Here is a 6,000-nt window from a genome sequence, read left to right on the forward strand (position 1 = left end):
CAGAATCATCTCAGCAATAAAAAAAAAGAACTGCTAAAATACAGGCATTCCTCACTTTATTGTGCTTTGCAGATATTGTTTTTCACAAACTGAAAGTTTGCAGCAACTCTGTGTTGAGCAAGTCTACGAGCACCATTTTTACAAGAGTGACGGCTCATTTTCTCTCTGTGCCACATTTTGATAATTCTTGTCATATTTCAAACGTATTATTATGCCTTTTTGTTATTATCTGTGATCAGTTTGGTGTTACTATAACAGTTTTGGGGTGCTGAAAACTACACCTATGTAAGAGAAAATAAATACTGCGTGTGTTCTGACTGCTCCACCAGCCAGCTGTCTCCCCCATTTTGTTCACTCTCCTTGGCCTCCCTATTCCCTGAGACCCAACAATATTGAAACTAGGTCAGTTAATAACCCTACCATGGCCTCTACGTGTTCAAGTGAAAGGAAGAGTCACACATCTTTCACTTTAAATCAAAAGGTATGAGTGATTAAACACGGAGAGGAAGGCATGTCAAAAGTTGAGATAGGCCAAAATCTAGGCCTCTTGTACCAAACAGTTAGCCAGGTTGCGAATGCAAAGGAAAAGTTCTCAAAGGGCATTAGAAGTGCCTCTCCAGCAGAACCTGTGGGCTTTCCCTCTCCCTTCTAGCTAACCCTGGCTGTGGTCCATCCCACTGCCAGGACCAGACCAGATGCCAGAACTGCTGCAGATGCTCTCAACACAGGGAGACAGCGTTTTCCCACCACCCTTAGACCCAGACAAGTGAGGCCCTGACCCTCCATACCCATGCTCCCCTGCTTTGGAATCTGTTTTTCTAAAGTTGGGATGGTTCCTGGGACCTGTGGAGCCCTGGAAAGGAGGCCTGGTGAGTGACTTGCTTTTGCTGGGTCAGTACGATATTGTTTTCAGGGATCACAAAAGATTGGGCCACCAGAATGGGGTGAACACACTGGTTTGGGGAGATTCTCACTCTTGTAGGACTAAGGACAAGGTTGAGGTTTTGGGGTACCTGTGGCCAGACGTGGGCTTGAGCTACGCTCTGACTCTCACCCACGTGTGTTCCCACTGTGGAGTCACTCCCAGTGTAAACACCCAAGGGCAGCAGGGGTGTCAGTGGGATGTCCTGTACCCTATGGCACACCTTCCTCTCCTCATCTCTGTTACCCCACCTCTACCACAGACTCCAGGCCATGTGTCAGACCATCCCCTGGGATGGCCTTGCCTGTCTCCTCCAGGGGTTTAGGAACAATTGCTCTGCAGTGCTAATGAGCCTTTCTGACTGATCTCATACTCGCCCAGTTAGTCTTCAGCCTTGCTGGACCAGGACAAGGACTGACTGCTTTGTACGAATGGGTTGGATCTTCTGGCTCCATCACTGGTCCCTCAATTCTCATCTCTACTAGGGGAGTGTTTAGTAGTCAGGGATGCTTTCTTTTTTTTTAATTAAAAAATTTCTTTTACTTTTCCATTATGTTTTATTATAGGATATTGAATATAGAAGGCAATAGCACCCTACTCCAGTACGCTTGCCTGGAAAATCCCATGGACGGAGGAGCCTGGAAGGCTGCAGTCCATGGGGTCGCTGAGGGTTGGACACGACTGAGCGACTTCACTTTCAGTTTTCACTTTCATGCATTGGAGAAGGAAATAGCAACCCACTCCAGTGTTCTTGCCTGGAGAATCCCAGGGACGGGGGAGCCTGGTGGGCTGCTGTCTATGGGGTCACACAGAGTCGGACACGACTGAAGTGACTTAGCAGCAGCAGTGCTATATGACGGGACCTTGTTGTGTATCCATTCTATTTATAACAGTTTGCATCTGCTAGTCCCAAACTCCCAGTCCTCCCTTCCCAGGCCCCCTCCCTTTGGCAACCACAGGTTGTTCTCTGTGTCTGTGAGTCTGTTTCTGTTTGGTAGATAAGTTCGTTTGTGTCATATTTTAGATTCCACATATAAGTGATATCATATGGTATTTGTTTTCCTCTTTCTGACTTACTTCACTTAGTGTGATAATCTCTAGGTCCATCCATGTTGCTGCAACAACATTATTCCATTCTTTTTTTTGAGTAGTATTCCATTTCCATACACCTTTATCCATTTATCTGTCAATGGACATTAAGATTGCTTCCATGTCTTGGTTATTGTGAATAGTGCTGCTATGAACATAGGGTGCATGTATCTTTCCAAATTGTAATTTTGTCCGGGTATATGCTCTGGAGTGGGATTGCTGAATCATATGGCAACTCTATTTTTAGTTTTTTGAGAAATCTCCATACTGTTTTCCAAAATGGCTGCACCAATTCACACTCCCACCAACTGTGTGTATGTGTGTGTATGTGTATGTGTATACACAGTGTAGTAGGGTTCCCTTTTCTCCACACCCTCTCCAGCATTTGTTATTTGTAGACTTTTTAATGGTGGCCATTCTGACTGGTGTGAGGTGGTACCTCATTGTAATTCTTACTTGAATTTCTGTAATAATTAACAATGCTAAGCATCTTTTCATGTACCTATTGGCCATCTGTATGTTTTCTTTGGAGAAATGTCTGTTTAGGTCTTCTGCCAATTTTTTGATTGGGTTGTTTGGTTTTTTGTTACTGAATAGTATGAGCTGTTTGTATATTTTGAAAATTAAGCTCTTGCCAGTTATATATTTGCAAATACTTTTTCCCAGTCTGTAGGCTGTCTTTTCATTTTGCTTATGGTTTCCTTTGCTGTTAAAAAGTTTTAGTTTGATTAGGTCTCATTTGTTTATTTTTGCTTTTATTTCTATTGCCCTTGTAGACTGATCCAAAAAAAAGATTGTTACGATTTATGTCAGGGAATGTTTTGCCTATGTTTTATGGAGTTCTTCATAAAACTTCTAGGAGTTTTATGATGTCATGCTTTATATTCACATTTGTAGGCCATTTTGAGTTTACTTTTGTGTATAGTGTGAGGGTGTCTTCTAACTTCATTAATTTAAATGTGGCTGTAAACTTTCCCAACACCCCTTGCTGAAGAGGCTGTCTTTAGGGATGCCTTCTCTTGAAAGAGGTTACATTCTAGGAATGCAGTGACTTCAACTAATGAGTTTAAGACAAGACAAGATCAGAAAATATGTTTCTATGTTTTCACTATAAAATTCTTATAAATGTTAATAATTCAACATGACTAGAAAGGCTCAGTAGTAAGGAATATGCCTGCTCATGCAGGAGACATGGGTTTGATCCCTAAGTCAGGAAGATCCCCTGGAGAAGGAAATGGCCACCTACTCCAGTATTCTTGCCTGGGAAATCCCATGGACAGAGGAGTCAGGCAGGCTATAGTCCATGGGGTCGCAAAAGAGTCAGACACAACTGAGTGACTAAACAACAAAAGGACAAATAACTGTTTACGTTTATCTGCATACTCTGAATAAGACTCCCATTTGTGGTCATCATCAAGGAAGCACAGAACCGGCTTTGAAAGAGTGACTGGCAGATGGTGACATGATGGATGATGCATCATCGTGAATAAAGATATAACCAGTATCAACAGTTTTAGGGAACTGCAGAGGCAAGAAACCCATACTGTTTAATTGCAAAGGGTTCCAAAGTGCCATGGGACTGTGAGAGACAACAGTGTTGGCACCTTTTTGGGTGCTCGGACTTTACAAAGAGTCTTCAGGTGCACAGCTTTACTGATTGAAGAATAAACAGAAACAGAAGTACTTCTTTCCTACCCATTATTCTAAATCTTCATGGATAAATGGGTATATGAAATACAGACCTGTTAATTCAGTGGTACATTTTTAAGCCATATGTTTTCTATAGACAGAGACTGCTAAGGGTGGCCCTGGTGCCTCCTCTTATCTGTGCCAAGCTGGTTTCCTTGGTTCAAGAAGCAGCTGTCCTCAGCCAGGTCCCCAAGTCTCTCAGGAAACCATTCTCAATTCTTGCAAGTGCTTCTCAGCACCAGAAAGCCCATGCTGGTGGTGACAGTCTCCAAACCAAGGAGTGTGTGTGTGTGTGCTCTGTTGCTCAGTTGTGTCCGACTCTTTGCAACCCCGCAGACTGTATAGCCCACCAGTCTGCTTTGTCCATGGGATTCTCCAGGCAAGAATACTGGAGTGGGTTGCCATACCTTACTCTTCACCAAAGTTGAAAAGAAGTATCCACCTCCAGAGACTAACAAACCCCTGGCACCTTTAAGGGAACAGCCATTCTCCAGGCTCTTAGCCCCATCGTGAACCCCTGCTGCTTCCATTCCCATCATTCCAGTTTAAAAAAATTTTAAGGTTGAGCCTCAGCCTCACTGTTCCAAGTATGATGAGTGTGTTTTCGACAACCTTTGAAGTCAAAAACATTTGTCTCAAAAAACTAATCACCGACCTTGCAGGTATATAACCTCAGGAACTCTACTTCACTGAAGCTTCACTTTCCTTCTATGCCATACAAGGACACTTCTCTTTATTTTGGTTTGAGAATTAAATGCGTTAACCTTGAACTACCTAGTACAGTGACTGGCATAGAAAGCTAAATGTGCAATTAACCTCAGTCCTCTAATCTTTCTTTTCTTTTTGTTCAGTCGCTCAGTCATGTCTGACTCTGCGACCCCATGGACTGCAGTACACCAGGCTTCCCTGTCCTTCACCATCTCCTGGAGTTTGCTCAGACTCATGTCCATTGAGTCGGTGATGTCATCCAACCATCTTATCCTCTGTCACCCCTTTCTCCTCCTGCCCTCAATCTTTCCCAGCATCAGGGTGTTTTCCAGTGAGTCAGTTCTTTACATTAGGTGGCCAAAGTATTGGAGCTTCAGCTTCAGAATTAGTCCTTCCAAAAAATATTAAGGACTGATTTCTTTTAGGATTGACTGGTTTGATCTTCTTGCGGTCCAAGGGACTCTCAAGAGTCTTCTCTTTAGCAACAGCAACTTACATTGTTTCTCAGCCGGTGAAGTTTGCCTATTTGGATTGTGAGAAACACACTTTCCCAAAGGTGTTTTGCACCCTCTGGGCTCCACGAGTCCACGTTTTACAGCACATGCTGGGTTGCAGGATCAGGGCTATAGTTACAATGATGGAGGGAGAACAAACCCAGACTGATCGTTTTTGCTGAAGCCTCCTGAGACAGAAGTGGAAAAGCCACTGCTAATTTAGAAGGCCCAGAGCTATAAAACATTCCCACAACTGCTAATAAAGGTCTAAAGAGGAGAAAACAATTATGTCCTGGGAGATAGATTTTTCTACCAATATAGAGTTTCCCCAGGTTCAGTATTCTCTCTGTGAAGGGTCAGGATGGAGGGCAGAAGAATTAGACTATAGCAGTAATGACTCGCATTAGTTCAGCACCTGGGGGCTTACCAAAGGTCATGTATTATCTTCATCCCCAAAGAAGACTTGAGCCCACTCTGTCTGCTCTTCCCGCTGCCCAGAATAAAGTTCTTACATTCATTTCTTAGGAGAAACTGTTCTTTCTTTGCGTGTACACCAAGGTCAAGAAGACACATAGATAAAACATCCTTGAAGCCCTCGGTAGAGAGGAGGTTCAATAGGATATGACTGCAGAGATTCCCAGATGGCTCAGTGGTAAAGAATCCGCCTTTCAATGCAGGAGATGCATGAGACTTACGTTTGATCAGGTCAGGAAGATGCCCTGGGGAAGGAAATGCCAATCCACTCCAGTATTCTTGCCTGGAGAATCCCATAGACAGAAGAGCCTGGTAGGCTACAGTCCACAGGGTCGCAAAGAGTCAGACACGACTGAGCACATGCACAGAGCCACAGAGTAAGTGCTTTGACTTCTTCGGAACCACAACGCTCTCTTCCACTAAGATGCTACTGAAAATAAAGTGGTGACAAGACAGTGAAGTATCAGCCCGCTTCTTCCTGGGCCTGGCTTCTAACTGAACCTGAAATAGAAGTGTGCCTCTGGCGCATCAGACAGACTGAAGCTGGTGCGGGCGGTGTATGTGGCAGACACTTTCCATTATTTTGTTTGAGCACCTCTCCATGCTGGGCACTGCCCTCAGATT

The sequence above is a fragment of the Capricornis sumatraensis genome, chromosome 1, assembly GCF_032405125.1.
Source record: "Capricornis sumatraensis isolate serow.1 chromosome 1, serow.2, whole genome shotgun sequence".
In the NCBI taxonomy this organism is placed as follows: Eukaryota; Metazoa; Chordata; class Mammalia; order Artiodactyla; family Bovidae; genus Capricornis; species Capricornis sumatraensis.